General features: G+C 41.0%; 1 protein-coding gene across 1 annotated transcript in view; it reads left to right on the top strand.

The window, feature by feature from the left end:
• Positions 1-16,902: 16,902 nt before the first annotated feature.
• The window catches only part of LOC115135073 (C-terminal-binding protein 2), a 95,137-nt gene continuing 92,018 nt past the window's right edge, over positions 16,903-20,021 (top strand). Inside the window, exon 1 of the mRNA XM_065023178.1 lies at positions 16,903-17,203. The gene's annotated coding sequence lies outside the window, so the exon portion shown is untranslated. The remainder of the gene's footprint in view (positions 17,204-20,021) is intronic.

Raw genomic sequence — 20,021 nt, 5'->3', positions numbered from 1 at the left:
GGAAAATATCATTATGTGTTTTAAAAGTGATGCATATGTGACATGTTGCAATTACGGTGGAAACCATGCAGCCACATCTTTCGAATACCCCACACGTGTGAAATAGAATGAGGTGGCCAAAATCAGGGTTGCACAGAGCATTTCATATACAGCAGCTGTGAAAAGGGTTGAGGGTTTGAATGGTGCACCAGAAGAGTCCATGGTGGTGGATAGGCCTAGGCTGCAGGGGTTGCCTTTCACCATCAGGATCCTGACATGTGAAAGGTTAAGAAGGTGGCCTTTATAGCTATGGTAATTAATGGCACTGTCAAGGTAGAGAGAAGACTCTGGGGCCTTTCTGAACAGATGTGTGTGTGTGTGTGTGTATATATATATATATACACACACACACACACACACAGTGGGGCAAAACAGTATTTAGTCAGCCACCAATTGTGCAAATTCTCCCACTTAAAAAGATGAGAAGCCTGTAATTTTCATCATAGGTACACTTCAACTATGACAGACAAAATGAGAAGGAAAAAATTCACAAAATCACATTGTAGGATTTTTTATTAATTTATTTGCAAATTATGGTGGAAAATTAGTATTTATATTTTGTTCCCAGTTTCGCCTCTTCCTCTCTGGTAATGCTAGACGTCAGAGCAGGGATACTTTTGAGGAGATTGGAAACTATTGGGATCATATTTCAGGACACTGTGCACGTTTCCCGTACGTCGTCAATAGGCCGCGCGGCGCATTCTGGGTACACTCCGAGAAGACGGTCTCTTCTTCAATGAGTTAATTTAGTGCTAGGCACAAAAACCCAACATGAGCATGAATTACGTGAACAAGAAGCTCAGAATTACAAATATTTTCCAAATTTTGAGATGAACTTGTCCTTTGTAATATCGTATATCGTTAAACTCGTGTCATTACGTGCTTTCGAGGAAAATAGGTTTCTCGAATCATACCCAGATTGACGATTAGCAGCATAACAACGTAAACGTGATTGGTCGAAAGTCTGCTGGGCGGAGCGTTACACGTTCACCCATTTATTTCATGCTGTGATTCTTGTATCCTGCTTTTATAATGTCTCCGTTCAAAGTTGCGAGAGAGCTCACAACTTCCGGGTGAAAAAACTAAATAAAATACTGCATTTGCAGGATTATGAATTGGGCCAAACTCTAAATTAAGCTATGAAGGATAAGTAGCTTCTAATACAACATGATATAATACAGTATTTGATATAATTGGATTTAGACAAACACATATACAAGAATACTGTTTTGGGTTGGAATTTTAGATTGATAGAACATGTCGGTTGTGATGTTGCAACCAATGTACCCTGGGTCTTGTTTAGTTGCTGCTACCTTCATATTTGTTTACTTTTGACTCTGATATGCCATTTCCTTCTAGACGTTTACTTCCAGTGAATTTCCAGAAAAGGCTAGACAAATTGAATAACTTTCTATTCATTATCTTATGTTCTATTATTTTATTTGTCTATTCTTTACCCTGACTTATCTTTAGCAACATTAATTATTCCTTTATTTTTGTATTCCCTTTCCCCCAGTTAAACAATTGGAAGGGACAATGCAGACGTTTTTATCTCAATATCAAATCATTTCTGGGTAACAATTATGTAGCCTACCTTACTGTGGTTGTTTTCAATTAAAATGCTAGGACTGTCTGGTAGTAGTCTGAGTGGAGGGGAAAACATCAATGTTATTGGCAGAGAGGTTTGGAACTCCCTATGTTATTGGTTTATTAACACATTTCCTGGTAATGTCACAATTTCACAGTATTATTCCTCCCTCATAGTGTGGAAATATATATAAAACAAAAATTCTCCTTGATTGCACTGGACCTTTAAATTAAACTGTACCTAACTAGTTTAAAATGAATTGAAGTAAATTGGGATAAAGCAGCCACTACAAAGAAAACAAAGACATCATCTTTGGAAGTTTGCGTGGCGTGGGGAAGATGAGGGAAGACTTCTCAGCCTATCAGACACACTAACAGGACAGCCAGGACACAGAGGGCACCACCAGCAGGCGTTTCCCAGGAACCATCTGGAGAGGTCCACTGTGGCAGCTGCTGCCCAGGCAGGAGAGCACTTTGTGGTTCGGGAGGCATGATGAGGACCGTCCTGTGTCCCTTGGAGTGCTGGCAGCTTCCAACTGTTCCTCCTCGTCCAAGCCTTCCAGATACTCCTACCATAGCAGGCATTAGATAAATAAACCATATTATCCAGATACTCTTCTTTAGGAAATCTGAAAGCAACACATCTTGATAGTCTTAGAAGTGCAAATGAAAAATGTAAACATTGAGATACGGAGATGTTGAATTGTATTATACATTTCTCTTAAGAACTGGGTTCTTACTGGAATACAGATCAGACTACCATCCATCCCTTTTGTTCTTCAGTAATTCATCAAGTCCAGATTAATTACGTGATGAAGGGCCGTCTAAAGTACACCATTCATCATAGGATTTAATGAAGTAGATTAAAAAAATGTGTAAATCAATCACGTCATAAATGAGAAAGATTATTAGGTGTGATGTATAAAAGACAAAAGAAGACACTGAGTAGACATTATGGCATTATATTCCTCTACTGATAAAAGATTCACCAATAAAATGCAAGCTTTTAATTTAGAACTTTGTCGAATTGACACTGCCACAATCCATCTGAGGCACTTACACCAGCTGAATAGCAAACATGATTGAGGTGCAATGTATGTGTGTGTGATGGCGTGCCTGTAGGTGTTTTGCTCTTTCTTCCGTACTGCGCCTACAGAGTAGTGATGGGTCGTTCGTAGGTGAACGTTGGGAGCCGGCTCGCGTATCAGAAGAGCCGAATCTATAAATGTAAAAAAAAAAATAATAATAATCAAAAGATTTAAATAAATATAATTAACAAATAAAATTAAAATAAATAAAATAATATAGGCCTAAATGCTCAAGCACACACATTCTAACATTCAGACTAACAGCCTCACCTGTTGTTCCTGTCAAACAGACACGTAGTGTCAACCAATGAACCAAAGATGCGTGAGGGAGGGCGGAGCCAACTCACTCACAGTCGCACACCTAACAGCCGAGGAGAGAGGAAGGACAGCTGTGAAAACAACAGCTGGAAAATGAGTCGGAAGCACAGTAGCATTTGGGTGCATTTTAATAATGTAGGCAATGTTAGAGCACAGTGTAGAATTTGCCAAAACAAAATCTCATATAAAGCCGGTTCTACGCACAACCTACACCGGCATATGCGAACTGTGCACCCAACTGTGAAGCTAGCTGTAGCGGAGCATCGAGAAACTAGCGGCCCTGCTAGTGATAGTGGTGGAGCCAACATCTCCACACTTCACTTCAAGTAGGCCTACTCCGCGACCCACAGCAACGCAGTCTTCTATGGACCAGTTTATGCCAAAGTATATGTCTGTAGCAAAACAAGGCCAATTTGATATCGCATTGGCTAAAATGATTGCCACCGATTTACATACATTTTCGATCGTGGAGGACAGGTTTTAGAAATTATAGCAATAGTCTAAATACAATGTACACAACTCCAAGCAGGAAAAACCTTTCAAAATCACTTATTCCACAACTGTACGAGAGCACACAGGCTTCAGTGCGGGAAAGAGTCCAAAAAGCTACTGCAGTTTGCCTTACCACTGACTGCTGGACATCAAGGGTAACCACTTACATGTCGATTACATGTCACTTCATTGAAGATTTTTTTATGTCTAGCTGTCTTCTGGACTGCTTTGAGTTCAGCGACAGACATACCTCAGAGAACTTGGCAGAGGAACTGTTGAGAGTGGCCAGAGAATGGCAAGTAGATGGAAAAGCGACAATGCAGCTAACATAACCAAAGCAATAAAACATTTAAAATGGACTCATCATCCATGTCTTGCCCACACAATCAACCTGATTGTAAGAGATGCTCTGAAGGTGATGAAGCCCACTGTGGACAAAGTGAAAGCAGCGTTGGAATACATCCACAGGAGCACAGTAGGTGCTGAAAAACTAAAGTCTACACAACGCCAGATGTGGATGCCTGAGCTGAGGCCATTACAAGACTGCACTACAAGGTGGAATTCAACATTTTATATGTTGAAGTGATTTTTTGAGTCATAGGATGCCATCATCTCTACCTTGGCCATTGTCAATGCACCTGTTGATGCTCTGACCCAAGAGGAATGGGAGGTGGTGGAGGAGGTGTGCAGAGTCCTGGAACCCTTTGAGCAGGTCACTGTGGAGATCAGTGGAGAGGTACAGTAAGCAGTTATTACAACATTATTATTTAATCCAGTAGTATATATGTATATGAGCAGTACATGAGAATGTATCAGTAGACAAAACATGAACCTGAAGTAATAAGTTACTGCTATCTCTTTTCAGCTATGTGACAGCCTTAAAAATGATACTCTGTGTAAGGGTCTGCAGCGAATCACAGCCAGCCGCCAGAGAGAAGCAAATGTAACCACAGGACATGTGACAGAGTTGATGGACACCCTATGTTTATCAATGGACAGAATCCACAGAATGGAATATAATCACGTGCTTTCAGAAACCGCTGCACTTGACCCCAGGTTTAAGAAGTTAGCCTTCAGTGATGCCAGAGCGATTGATGAGGCTCTTCAAAGAATAACCACAGCAGCAGGGAGGGACAGCCCCAGCAGTCAGCTGGCTCAGGCACCAGGGCAACAGGAAGAAGAGGGATCAGATGGATTAGAAGCACCAGCAGTAGTGCCACAAACGTCTGCTGTTTGGATGCTGTTTGATGAGAGAGCAACTGGGGATGCAGAACGATGGAATCCCTCAGCATATGCCTTAATTGAGCTCCGATCCGATTTGGAGGAGCCCCTCCTCCAAAGATCTGCAGATCCTTTGAGCTGGTGGAAGAACAAGGCCTCTGTCTACCCACGTCTTACTAAAGTCATGACAGGAATACTCTGCATAGTGGCCACATCCGTTCCCTCTGAGAGGGTCTTCTCGAAAACGGGACAAATAATTACTGAGAAAAGAAACCGCATCAGCCCCTCGAAAGTGAGGCAGCTTGCACTTCTGAATGCAAATCTCTCATAAAAGCAAAATATGGCCAGCATTGCTGTGTGCTGCTGGTTATAACATGGCAATAAAGAAGAGAGAGAAAATAGGGACCTGTTTAATGTTTTAAGTTGGGTGCTGCAGTTTTGCACATTGTTATTTATTTTTCTTTGATGGTGCAATATTCTATTATTATGTTGTTCAGATTGTATTAGTTTTCAATTGTTACATTTATATGCACTTTGTTTATATGCATTCAAAAGTTCTACTTTAAATGCAAATGTTTAATAGCATTCTTTTTCATAACAAACCAATGCATTTTTAAATACATTGTGGTTAAGGTAGAGTATGATTTCATTTAATTAGAATTCGTGGCTAAATTCACAATATCTCCAGCAGATGGCAGCTCTGTATGAGTAATGGTTATGGTCTGACAAATACAGTAGTTATCTGTTATGTTGTGCATGACCTCATCAAGAAAGACGTCACCTGTCGGGGCCCAGTCTTGGGAAAGAAATCGGGTTTGTACTTCATGTCAGAGACGGGCAAATTAGAGCATCTGCATGGAAGGGAGCTTGATGATGTCTATTAGACATGCTACAACATGTCCCAAAGGCTGGCAGATACCCCTCAGCAGCAATCTGTTTCACTGTAACCACTTAAAGAGGACATGGCCGACTGTACTGGGGAGAGGAGGGAGGGTCGGGTGTAAGGCAAGGAGAACACCTGCTTGGGATGTCTGTATATTCTCTATGCGGGCAAAGAGAGAGAGAGAGAGGTGGGCTGGGGAGCAGCTGCTCTCTTTCAATGAGCACTCTACAGGGAGATTGTTGTTAATTTTTTTCTTTCTCTCTGGGGTCTCTATCTTGCCTGACCTTTACTTCACTGTTAGATCATGCAGTATTTATAGAAGAGATGAATTAGACAATGAGCTGACCTTTTGAACCATCCATTCTCTCACAGTTAGGTTTGCGGCTGGAGACGGTGGATTGACAGAACATGTGTTCAGTAACCACAGGAGCAGAGAAAGAGTTAGATAGTCATCTGTCTTCTATCTAAGATCGTCCTCTTATCTTTTATCTTCCACCCTATGGGAGACTTGCTAAAAATATTACTCAACAATACAGTAATGTAAGGAAAGGCAAAGATGTATCCACCTGGAATTGCAATTCATAGGCACCATCAAATCACCATCACATATCTTATCTTACAGAGGCAGTTGAACTGAATTTGGATAAGGGAAGAAGAGTGGAGGTGGTATCAGGGTTTCTGTGGCCTTGTTTGATTGATGAAAGTTATGAACCGGTAGATTGTGTGACTGTATTAATGCTTGGTGAGAGAATTGTACAGTATTCATGAAGAGGAGCCTTTAGCCATATTGAGAAGCAGGTGCTGCTTACAAAGTAACACCTGCACCTCTCCTGTCTGGCGGTCAGTCTGTCCATCTGTCTGTGAGTTACTTTGGACTGTATTTTCTGCCTGCACCTGCTGGATAGTGAGGCTATAGTGCTGGTCTTGGCTTCACCACAACATGCCTGTTCCATTCATTGACTGTGCACCACGCCCCAGCCTCAAGCAGCTCAACATCAAATCAAATCAAATTGTATTTGTAAACAACAGGCCCTTCCCAACCAATCAGAGAGAAAGAAAATAGAGAAATAATAGAAAAGCAATAACCCCCCCCACACACACACACACTCTTCATAGAGGAGGAAGAACTCACAGGGGAACACATTGAGAACCATGAACTCAATTATAGATGACTTGAGCCCTTTCTCTGTCTGTATATTTGTAGGTAGATTTGTTTTTGTTTCCTCTGCCCACTCCACCCACCCTCTGTCCCCATGTAGTGACGTATTTTAAATCTCTGTGGCAACAGCGTCCTAATTTATTCAGTTCGCAGGGAGGTCAAGAACAACCCACCCACCCTAACTCTACAAAACACAGCAAAACCCATTCCCCCATCATAACCATGATAAGTGAAAGAACCCATACTCAAAGGACCTGTTCGAGAGGATCAAATCCATTATGCATTGTGGGTAAATGGTGACTGACTAACTACTAATAATAATGAGCAGTTATTTATGATGTAAGGTGATCTGCAGATCAGGCAGTCTGTCGGCTGCAATGTCGAACAAGCCCTATGTGGTCCATCCATACCATGTTTGTATGTGCGTGTGTTACTGAGTATTTGTGAGTGTCTGTGTGTTTGTGCATGTTTGTGTTCACACTGTGATGTGTAAATATGGACCAACAAGTGCAAACAGATGCCAGCTGGCGTATCAGACTTCCAATCACTGTCTCTCACAGACAAAAGATACAATTCAGTAAACAAGCTTTCAACCACCAAAGCGTACCTTGATGAATATTAAATTAGACACTTTGAAATGAATCGTACCTCTTTGTTACTGGAGGCCCTAGCCTCGATCCACCGTGTCTGTTTGCTGTTATTTACTTGCAGGTGTGTCTCTTTGATGTGACGAGTTGAGAGGTTCTGCACCTGCTGGAGAGAAAAGGCTTTGATAAGGACCGGAAGATTGCCAGACAACCAAAGTTCCTGTATCCCTCCCTGCATGAAGGTGCTAAAGCAAACGAAGGTGGCCTTCATGTTATTGTAAAGCACTCCCTCATCCTATACCTCCCTCCGATTTTGATCTGTGAATATAAAATAATTTTTGTGATCCTCCCTAAGTAACATTAGCATGATAATATAGGTCAGCCTCGAGGGAGCAAAGTGCAAGGTGGCAACAAAATGAAACATGCATGTTTGGGTCAACAGTTAAGCATAACAAAGGTCCTTTTAGTAATAATATGATTGGATGATGTCCTTGGAACACAAAGCATAAAATTGTCAAGTTTTTCCCATAAAAACAAATATGCCCATGTGGATAGAAAAAAGAGAGACATGTCCAACAAAAAGTATTCTTGGTCAAACATTTCAATAACAGCTGATATTGTCTGGAGTCTGTTTCGTCAAGGATTCCATTTGCGTAGTCTTAGTGAATGGCTGTTTGGAAAAAGCTACACTGTTTCCTCATACTACTATCTCCACCACCACCTGGACTAGCTGCCTATTCAGTGGTACCCTCATCTACATTATTAACAAAGAGCTCCAATACTGCCCTTCTCCCAGTCCCCCTAAACACAAGTTTACCCTCGTGTTGTACCGGACGAATATTCAGCAAGCCAATTTCGGCAAATGACAGCCTCTGTAATTCCCTTTTATTGCAGATGACCGTTGCAGTAATGAAGTTTTGCGCTTTGCATTTCTTCCATTACCTATTCATTAAAGATGCGACTGGAAAATAGAGTTGTCATGGAGATGGCTCGGCAAATTCACACAACATCCTACGAATGTTTTCTGTTTACTCTGGTTCCAAGATAACTAATGGCAAAATACCCCCTCCTCCTCTCCCCCACCTCTTTTGCAACCTCGCCCTCTTTTTGTGTCCTTCCCTTTTTATACATTCTCTCTATTGCTCTTTCTTTCTCTGCCACCCTCACCCTCTCTAATGAAACAAATTTGAACTGATGCAATGAGCTCACATTAAGATGTGTGTTTATTTCTGCTCAGGCTGGTTCATTACAGTCTCAACCTCCAGACAAAAACAGTTCTCATCTTAGGCTGAAATGAGAAAGAGCCCACTCCACTCCGAGGCAGAGAGAGAAATGTAATTTAACAGCAGTGCTACGTGGTCCAACTGATCTGTCTATCTCTCTACTTTCTGTAGGACATGGCAGTCAGTCTGCATTCCCTGCCAACCCAAAGATCCTTGTTACAGTGTGCCTAAGTTTTCCAGAGGCTGTGGTGATAAAGGTACCAGCTATCTCATTCCTACAGAGGACCAGAGGATAAGATGTCCTGCAAATGTCCTGATCATGGAGGGAGTTTGCCAAGTTGAGATAAGAACTCCCTAGTTAACCTCTATATGGCAGTAACATTGCTAGCCTCTCACGGAAGTGTGTGTGTCCGTGTGTGCATGTGTGTGTACTGCACAGAGTAGTGGTGGGGCTTGTTAGCTGTAGTCTTGTCCAAGCTGCTGCCTCATGTCCCAATTGGAGAGCCGATTGGTCTGGCGTGTTGTCTCCAGGCAGGATAAAACACAGGCTCCTACTCCACATCACACACACTGGTTTTTCACAAGTCCACTCTTTCATTTTTAGGTGATGAATAAGTAGTTGTGTATGCAAAATCACCTGTGGGTTGTGTGTAGGATAATGTGACCTTATGTTTAGTGAAATAGCTAGATTAATATACAACCTGAGGAGGGAATATACAAAGAAAAACATTACAAGGATGGGTTGATCCATCACGAACACACAGCACATGGGAAACATGTCAAAAGGCGTGAAGACTGTGTCAGTCAGTGAATCATTTAATTAGCTGTAATCAAATAACAGCATCCTTTTTATCAGGGTGAATGGGGACGGTTCATTTGAGTGTGTACATCACGTTGAGTGCTTGGCCTATGCCTTTAATCAGCCTGTAATTATCAGACAGATTCTCAATGCCACACTAATTAAGATATTCAAACGCTACATGGGAAAACGTTGTAATATGGAGATTTCCTGCACAACACCAGGGAAATCTCTGTAATTCTCAGACCGTTCTCAGTCCAGCTAGACAAAGATTGAGAGGATTTGTTATAGAGAATGTCTAAATGGCATTGCATGTGTAATTACATCCGTATTAACTATGCATTAGTGTTCACTTCTGTATATGATCATTTGCAAATTATTGAATGAATCCTTTCTAATGATATTGCTTGTTTTTTATTATTATTATAGTCACTTTGACAAATTATTTTTAAAAATGCATCAATGTTAATCCAAAATCATATTATTAAAACCATTCTTGACAAAAAAAACTATCCCCCCACACACTGCAAAACTTAGCCAATGGTCTTCCCACATATTGACCTGACAGCATTGTAGATAAACCCTCTCCCTCACTGTGCATTTCTTATTCCAGCCAATAGCTTCCTGCCATTTCCGTGTGTTCATTCAACAGAGGACCCCTCAAGATTTCTACTTCCCTCGAACCACTCTCCCTCCTCAGTAAACCCCTGCCTCACAACAATTTAATCCCATTACCAAAGCCTGTTAAACCTATCCAGTTTTACAGATTAGGAATGCAGCACAACTCTGCTCCCTACTCTAATGTTTGCTGCATGTATGTCAAAGCAAAGGTGTCTCAAACATTCAGATCAAAATGTCCAACAAGCTCCGGTGTAGGCAGGTTAATTAGAAGTCAGGTGCTGTTGGCAGCTTGTAGCACAAAGCTTCTTCATTTAGCCATTTCCAACATTGTTTTCTTCAGTGGCCTACTTGATATTGCCTGTGAGCAGTGGAGGCTGCTGGGGGGAGGACGGCTCATAATAATAGATGGAACGGAGCAAATGGAATGGCATCAAACACTTGGTAAACATGTGTTTGACGTATTTGATACCATTCCACTGATTCTGCTCCAGCCATTACCACAAGCCCGTCCTCCCCAATTAAGGTGCCGCCAACATCCTGTGCTGTATGTGACAAATGGAGTTTGGGAGTGTTTGTACTTGGAGTTGTTTACCTCATTTGAGCAGCACCAGTTCAATTAACCTGAACAAATATGTTTTTTGATTAGTCAAGCTTTTAAGCTGGCTGGCTTCCTTTGAAAAACTCAGAGAGACAATTATCTTGTTTCAAATTAAATGTAACTTGCTTTCAAAAACAATTGAACTGCAATTTTCTACATTGTTATTATATCCTCTCTCATCTGGTTCTCCATTCACAGAACCTCTGCTCTTTAGAAGTCAGCATTGTGGGAAATCATCGTGAAGTAATAGGATACCCTCACTTTAAACAGCACTTGTCCTGTTCCAACACATATTTATCTACTGGAATACAGTCGTAAAGAGACTGGATCTCTCATTAAGGGGTAAATTGAACTCTCACACTCCTGCCAAAAGCTTAAATATTGAAACCCAGTCAGAGTTTCGGAGCATGAACATGTTGCTGTTTTGGGAGAGGGGCTATGGAACACAGCACATTTGGCAAGAAAACAAAAGAGAGAAACATGTGGGAAGGAGGAGGATGTGTCGGTATTCTCTTAGAAGGCTCTTTCAAAGTGTCAGAGTAGTTTTCACGCAGTAGACACCATGACATGAAACCAATCAAGAAAACAAGGAGTGTCGTAAGCGTGCATTTCTCACCAGATTGTGCAGTCTAAATGAGAATGTTGAGAGATGTGGACTGAGTATTAATATCAGACTGTAGGGTTTAGACTCTAATGAGCACCTTCAAAGCAAGATATAAATGTGATGCACACACACGTACATACCAGACGGACGCACAGACACACACAGAAACACACACACGAGCACACATTCACATGCATGTGTGTAGGTGGTACTTTTATAGTTTGTATACTGTTCAACTTTTGAATCTAAATGATTCCCCATGAGTTAATCCTTGTGATATTGCATGCGTGTGTGTGGGTGTTTTGTGTGTGTGTGTGTGTGGGTGTTTGTGTGTGAGGGGCTGTAAATGTGCTGCTGAAGGGGAGTTCGGTTAAGGCAGAGATTTACCCAATCTCATAAGTAAAGTCAAACTTAAAGATAACTCCCTCATCGTTCTTATTTAATTAGAAGTGGGGAGAGATACATGGCGACATGGGTAGACCAGATCTGACTGCCCTCAGAAATGACTGATTATGTTGATGTAGCTACAGTACTTAAAAGCAGAGACTAGGAATGAGATTGAGAAAGAGGACGTTTTATGAACTTTAATGTTCTTCTGAAATCAGTAGTCTATATGGGGAGAGAATGAATAGACTGCAGGCTTCACTTTTTTGTGTGTGAAAAAAGGGAGAAGGAGAGGATAACACAATGAAAGCTGGAGAGGGAGCCTTGGTTTGAGGTAAAATATTCATTCAAATGACGTAAAGTGTGGAGCAGAATAAGAATAACCTGTCTTTAAAGATTAAATATAACCCTTGAAGGTGTTATTGCATTCCCAAAACCAAGTCAGGACTTCGAAAGTCATAAAATATCTCTCCCTCTCTGTGAGTTAAGTCCCTCAAATGCACTACCACAATCATGAGCCGCCCATTCGCTCTCCCAGTTGGAGAATTGTTTTGCATTTTAAAAAGGTCAAACACTCAGATGTCTGCCATGAGGAAAGAAAAAAGGAGACAACCTTGTAATCCGTAGAAATATGCAGTCGCATACTACAGATCCTGTGGGTAGGGCTTAGTGTTCTGGTGAATGGTGTGTTTACCTTGCTCTGTCAAATGATGACAGATGCAGCACGTTGGTGTAAATCTTTGTCAACAACAATTCATCTTTCTTTTCTTCTTCTTTCCACGTGGCTGTTCGCAACTCAACACCTGTTTCCCCAAAGCAACTCTAACTGATAGAGATAGGAATAGATATGCTAACATATCAGATATTGGAGAAAGCTTTTGACCACCAAATATTTTGTTTTTTATTTGGGTGTTTGTGCATGCATTGTGCTTGCGTGTGTGCATCATCCGTGTGTGTGTGTGCGCGTGTTTGTGTGTGCCTGTTTGTGTGTGTGTGTGTGTGCGCGTGTTTGTGTGTGTGTGTGCCTGTTTGTGTGTGTGCCTGTTTGTGTGTGTGCTTCAGTGCCTTGGAACTAATCTAAACATCCCTGCTGTGTTTCTCAGTGAGTGTATCAGTGCAACGATCATGACTAGTTCATTGATTTCACAACATTGTCCCTGCATCGATCTTGGTCTCCTAGAGTTAAGGAGGTCTGTGTAAAAGAGAGAGAGAAAGAGCACTTATTATATTATTCTACTCACATCACCAGCAAAATACTGTATTACCTACTGTAGGCCCTATAGTAAACAACAAAGCACACACTGGTTATGAGACATGATAAACAGCCTCATATTCCACATATAAGGCTGTTTATGGGGTGTGAAACAATAGTTGATCTGATTTTGAATATTTATTTGAGCTTTCGTTTTAGCTCATGTGATTTTTAAGTCAAATGCTGGTGTTTTTTTCTCTTAATGCATCATCCTTGTGCGAAATCATGGTAAGTACACACCGTTAAAGTTAAGTGCTTTGTTACACCCAAAACAAGTGACAACTGAGCTGCTACCAGTCTGAAGGAGACGAAACGTTAACTTTGATGCAGTATTGAAACGCATAATCCTGAGATGTTTTGAAACATGACATGGTGTATTGTTACACTTGTAATCAAGTGTTGTGAAACAACTTGCCAGGGACTGGGAGCCCTACCGGGAAAGGTTGAAAACACTATTATGGTCTTTTGAATCCTGTCTAGTGCAGAATTAGATCACTTCTTCTGGAGTATGTTTAACATTGGTTTATGTATCTGATCATTTGCCAGTTTAACCCATTTTGTCAGGTATTGTTGAGCACAGTGCTCAAACCACAAGTAGTGACTAGAGGTTTTACATTAAGCATTGCAGGATAAAAGTTTCAAATGTGGGAAGGGGTCTTCTCATCATTAAACTTTATTTTGTCTGACTGTTTTGACATCATATGCATCCATTAGGCTTACACCTATAATAATTTAGTCTAAATGTTGAATTACCCATAATCCTCTGAAAATATAGCCACGTGTCAAGATAGGAAGGAGATTAAAACCAGACTTCCAATGTGTTCAATCACAAAATGTTCTCTCTTTGTCCTAAAAAATATATACATTTGAGTAGCATATTAAGTTGGATTTATTTTTATTTTATTTTGTAAAATGAAATGAACAAATCACTGAAATAACTTGCATTCATTTTTTATTAACTATATGTTTTATTATTATTATTATTAAATCAATTTCAATTCACCACATAATACTTTTCTACAGTGTGGATGAGTGTGTAAAATTCCAATGAAATTCCAATTAAACGTACCATCTGACTTCCCCAGAAATCGGAGTTCAATTCCACTCCCACTTTCACTCCTCTGTCTCCTCCTGTTTGTAATCTGTCTAAATAAAGCATTGGAAAATTAAGTTGAAATTCCACAAAAAATATTATCCATGTGCCCTTACCATCAATCAATATGTATGCTACAAACCATTTGCATTTCTTAACCAGTCTGACAAAAATAAATCATTATTTTGTTTTGATGCAGCCTTTTACATGCACTGAAATCACCAAAAGTGTTTTCACAACACTCTTAAAAACACCAATATTCAGTTGGAAGAACCACTGGGTGTTTCAGAGTGCTTCTGTTTTCAAACACTTTTTCTGTATCAGAACACTTACATTGGGTTTACATTCATTCACCCTCCAAACACCAGATCTCAGGTTAGATGCACTACTTTTCACGGTTTCGTTCTACAATCATGGCGTTTTGAGTCTTTCTATTTTTACATTGCAGTCTATGGAATGCTAGCACATTCTAACCACACCAAATTTAAATAATCAAACTGCTTAAAATGCTTCTATTTAACAACTCCTTTAATTAAAAGTAGATGGTAATAATGAATCATTGTGACATGCATTGTAAATGAACTTAGGCACATTTATTACATATTTAATCATGTATGTCACATGCCATCCTTTTATAAAGTGCTACATTATTGCACATTCATCATCAGTTTTTCTCATTTTAGGTGTCATTTAGGTGTGGCAATGGAACTAATTATCAATAGGTTGAACTTGCTTTTGACTAAAGCACCAAGCATCTTCTCTCCCCTCTTCGGGCTCCTGAATGACGCAGCGGTCTAAGGCACTGCATCCCAGTGCTTGAGGTGTCACTACAGACACCCTGGTTCAAATCCAGGCTGTATCACCACCAGCCGTGATTGGGAGTCCCATAGGGCGGTGCACGATTGGCCCAGCGTTGTCTGGGTTTGGCCAGGGTAGGCCATCACTATAAATAAGTATTTGTTCTTAACTGACTTGCCTAAAAGATCATACCTGTGCCTCCTCCTTTCAATACAAACATAATTAGGCTCTGTCTCCCCTTGAGACAGCTCTGCTGTTGGATTTGTCAACCTAAATGTTTGGGATGGTTCCCAGACAGACAGAAGTGCACAGCGGTGGTGTGCAGCACAGAGAGACAGACAGACAGACAGACTCAGGGCCTACACACCTAAAGGGTAAATACACAATTAGCAGCATCACCACACTCCATGACTAATTAGACAGGACAGGCAGCAGCTGTTAAAGGTCCAGTGCAGCATTTTTATTTAATCAGGCAAGTCAGTTAATTAGAACCAATTCTTATTTACAATGACAGCATAGGAACAGTGGGTTAACTGCCTTGTTCAGGGGCAGAACAACAGATTCTTACCTTGTCAGCTCAGGGATTTGATCTAGCAACCTTTCAGTTACTGGCCGAATGCTCTAACCACTTGGCTACCTGCTGCCCCGGGTAGCCTTTTTCATCTCAATGTCAAATCATTTCTGAGTAACAATTAAGTATTGCACTATGATTGTTTTCAATTAAAATGATTAAAAAGAAACAAAAATAGCTTCTTAGCAAAGAGCTATTTCTCAAGAAAGAATGTTACTAGGATTGTATAAATCCAACCTCATAGTGTGAAAATAAAACAAAGGCAAATGACATTTTTTGACTGCACTGGACCTTTAAGGCAGGAAGGGTGGTAAGGGGGTGGGGGGTTGTTCCTCTTTCTCTCTGTGACTCGCTCTCACTCTCTGCAGAAACATTGTAGCTGAGTGATGTGTAAAGTATATGATGATGTCAGGGACAAATGCTGTTCAAGCATTGATTGTTTTCATTTGTATCAGTTTCACCTTTCCTTTTCACCTTTCTTAAATGTTAAAGGGAAATGTGATGCTAATAATGTACTAGAACACCGTAATGTAGGCCCATTGGTTAATGCACACCTGCTCTCTGTCATGAAGTTACGACACTGCTGAAATTCACAGTGGTTCAAATGTTCACAGGTCTTGCTCTGCTCTTATTTCCCTTTTTAACCCCTTACATTCCCTCCATTATTGGCAGGACTGATTCCTTGCTGCCTCTGGGGTTGGTCAGGGTATGTCTTGGTGCTGCTGTCAAGGAGGGAAACTCATTTGAGCTCACTGTATTTCACAAATGTAAGTGGACCAACGTCCCTCACTGATCATGCCCTCCATCATCCGTACCATATTTTAAATTTCAGTCATTTATCCAGAACGACTTACATGAGCAGTTAAGGTTAAGTGCCTTGCTCAAAGGCACATCGGCAGGTTTTTCACCTAGTCGGCTCGGGGATTCAAACCAGTGACCGTTCGGTTACTAAACCAACACTCTTAACCTCTTGGTTTCATTGCAAATGTTCTAGAATTCTATTTCAATATAGAAAGTGTCAGTCCAAAGAAATGGACAGGAAACTGCAGAGATTGCATGTTTAAAACATGACATGGACATGACTGCAGCTGCAGTGGATGCCCTACAAGTTGCTGGCAATGAGTGGAGCAGCGAGCTGGGTCTCTCTCACACACACACATACAAACACCACAGTAGAGAGACCATGCACATGATTAAACACCATTGCTGTGTTAGCTGGGGTGGCATAAAAGAGAGAAAGGAGAGAGTAGTGAGTCTTCCATGGGTTCTAGTGTAAAACCAAATAAATGTATGTTGGGATGCAGACATGTCCATACTAGTCCCTTACATAGAAGCAAGGTTTAGGGCCAATGAGGATGACATCATCAAACAGATTTAGAGCATTGTCTTTATAGCTATTTGACAAAATAGGTTCAAATTTGTTAGAAATCTATCCATCCTTATCTGAATGACAGGTGACCCATCTGATCTGTGTGTTTGGGAGGCGAGGCGGGCGCATGTGGGGCGCCATTGGTTTGTATGGGCAAAAGCCCCGCCTCATTCAAAATTGGAGAAAAAAAAGAAAAGAAACTGATACACACCTCTCTCAGTTCTTGCAGGAGGGAAAGAATAGGAAGGAGTGTGCACGCATATAAACGGTGTCGCAATCTCAAGCATAGGCTATTTTAAAGGAAAAGGCTACTTTCTCTCAACAGTCAAGATTAGGAATCAATTATTTATGCGACTGAGATTGGTCCCGTTGCTCTAGGATTAAGTTTTTGTTGCATCTAAAGGTGGATCATTAGGCTAATTAATATCCAACATAGGGAGCGATATTTTAAAGCGCATGATGATATTTTCGGACGCCTAAAGCCACCGTTTGAACTCTCAATAAACATCTAATCGAGGTAGGAAGAAATATAATTTTCTAATGATTTCGAAAACCTCTGTTGTGCCACTGGTGTAGTTTTGAAAGCTATCTTTGACGCTCGTCGGTGCCCATGTGTCTCTGCGCCATCAGGAACGGGAGGGACGAGGGAGGGAATTGTGGGCTGTTCCGAGGACATCTTTGTGATAAGAAAAAACAATACAGTGGTGAAGGCATAATGATATCATTTCCGTCTCTCATACCAACAAAACAACCGTCTTTGGAACTCTTCAAAAAGATTGAATAGAAAAATAGATGAATAAGAGGACAGAAGAATAATTCTATTTGAACTGGAAGTGCTAATTTCAACACGTTGAGGAAGTCTATTTTTGACATTTCACATTATATCATTGGATAGAAAAGAGTAATTTAGATTTAAAAAGTTAAAGTTAGAGATATTTATGAAAACAGATCAGTGTCATAATACCATGCCACCATGCAGCACTTTACTTTTATTAACTTGAGGTTTACAAGTGTAGTCTCTCCCTTCCACCCCTTACTTTTATTAACTTGAGGTTTACAAGTGTAGTCTCTCCCTTCCATCCGTTACTTTTATTAACTTGAGGTTTACAAGTGTAGTCTCTCCCTTCCACCCATTACTTTTATTAACTTGAGGTTTACAAGTGTAGTCTCTCCCTTCCACCCATTACTTTTATTAACTTGAGGTTTACAAGTGTAGTCTCTCCCTTCCACTCGTAGCTTTATTGCTTGCATCTACAGCACACATCACAGATGGAAGCACTTCTGCCAAGTCCCCTGGATTCAGCTTATGTCATTGATTTTACTAACGTAACCCACATAATCACTGAAAACCAATCATGTGCGGGATTCAGACTACTCATACAGTGATTACTGTGGTATAGGTGCAAACCAACATGAGCCTGATTGGACTCTCCATTCCCCCTACTTCACAATTTGGCATTATCATGTTAAAGGACCTGGCAGGGATTTGTATGAAAAGATATCCTTTTTTCTCCATTTGAGGCTCAAGTGGAAGGAAGGTACTTGGGAGAGGGTTCTTTTGTCTGGGCGTGGAAGGGGTCGAAGGGGCGGGGACTGTGGCTGTATGCAGATGTGCTGCTGGCAATGGACATCTGCTCTCCCCTGTGGGCATTGTCATGAAGTTTGTTGGTGCTGGCCTGTGGTGAAAAGGCCCTGTCAGTAACGCCTTAATACCCCCGCTGCCCTCTCCTCTCAAGGGGAAACACTGGGATGAACAGACCTCTTCCCTTGCCCTATTAAAGTATTTTCTGGGTTGGTCTAGAGTGGGAATGTTTTCATTTCAAGGTTGCTAAATTTGCCTGTTCATTAACGTTTCTGCCTTTCTCTATCCTAATTATTCCTACTAGGATTATTTGTGTGCTTAACCGAGAATAGTCTCTCCTCCCCCCATACCCTCTGTTTCACCCCTCCCTACCTCTATCCATCCTCCCTGTTGGGGGTTGAACTTCCCCTCTCGTATCCCTGGCCTTTATGTATTCAGATATGAAAAGAGTGTGTGTGTCCCCCAGGCAGACGCATCACACACGGAATCACAATGTACATGGCAGCTCATATCAGGGCGTTTGATTTATCCCAGACGGCAGGACAATGCAAACCAGCACTTTAATATTTATTTCATCCCGGTGCAACCCAGAGTTGTGCAAGAAGGTTATCCAGGGAGTCGCTGTGTTGGAACTGACTCTCAGGTGGATGTGTATTGCACAAACTTAAGTAGAGAAGGTCTAGCGCATTACTTGTCAATGGTGGATAGGGATGTATTGGTAGAAACCTATCAGTGCCAGTGTGCTACTTTTTCATGTAATATGAAGGCTGTTTTTATTGGATAACTGTATTTTGACTAAATGGTGATTATACAGTTGCACGTAGATGCATATTAACAATCACACGTAGCAAGAGACATTCCCAGTGGATCAACCTAAAACACACCTAAAAATAGGTGTGTGACACACAAAACATGTCTGGACATGGTGGTTCTGAACATAATGATCTCCTTGAAGAACACTTGGTGTCTGAATAGAGGGCACCTTGTTCACAGCACATGTTGTAATCAGATGTCATGACTGATGGTTTGACATGTATTGTAACTGGTATGACAGTGTTATTTATGTCAGCTTCATAACAAAGGTGTTAACGCATGAAACACACTTCAATCATTTTTTTTTTTTTTTTTACAGATGATTGAATGTGTTGTCAGATTGCTGTCCATTAAGCACATGTACCGTCTAGCCCTGTTTGAACAGAATGCTATGTAGACAGGCATTTGAAGTCACACAATTGAGTGGCGAAGCAATTACAATTATTAATCATATCCTCACATCCCAATACTCTATTTAACACATTAATTTGAGCACTCCTGAAATTGCTCTAGTGGAATACACTAAGGGTTTCTCAAAGGCAAAAGCACAAACCTCTTTAGCGAGTTACCGTAGGAGGTCTTCTGAGACCGTTTCACTACCCTGCGATTGTGCAATGCATTATGGAGAGGAGGTAATTGGTGTGAAATTACAATATACCATCTGCCTAGGGAGGACATTTATAGCCTGATGTCACTCACAGCTTTCCACATTCGAGGGATACAGGGGCTGTTTCTCTCAAATAACGATTGATTTACAGTTAGATGTAAAACATCTACCCTCTTAATGTTCAGGAGATGTGACTGGTATGGCACAGTATGTCCTAAGATATAGACTATAGGCTGAAAGGTATAGCAGGCTCATTCCTGGAGCGATAATGTACTACAGTGATGTTTGACAGGGTGTTGTCATGGTGACCCTGCTTATACAATGGTTACAGAT

The sequence above is a fragment of the Oncorhynchus nerka genome, linkage group LG10 (assembly GCF_034236695.1).
Source record: "Oncorhynchus nerka isolate Pitt River linkage group LG10, Oner_Uvic_2.0, whole genome shotgun sequence".
Classification (NCBI taxonomy): Eukaryota; Metazoa; Chordata; class Actinopteri; order Salmoniformes; family Salmonidae; genus Oncorhynchus; species Oncorhynchus nerka.
This window is presented reverse-complemented; position numbering and strand designations above follow the sequence as displayed.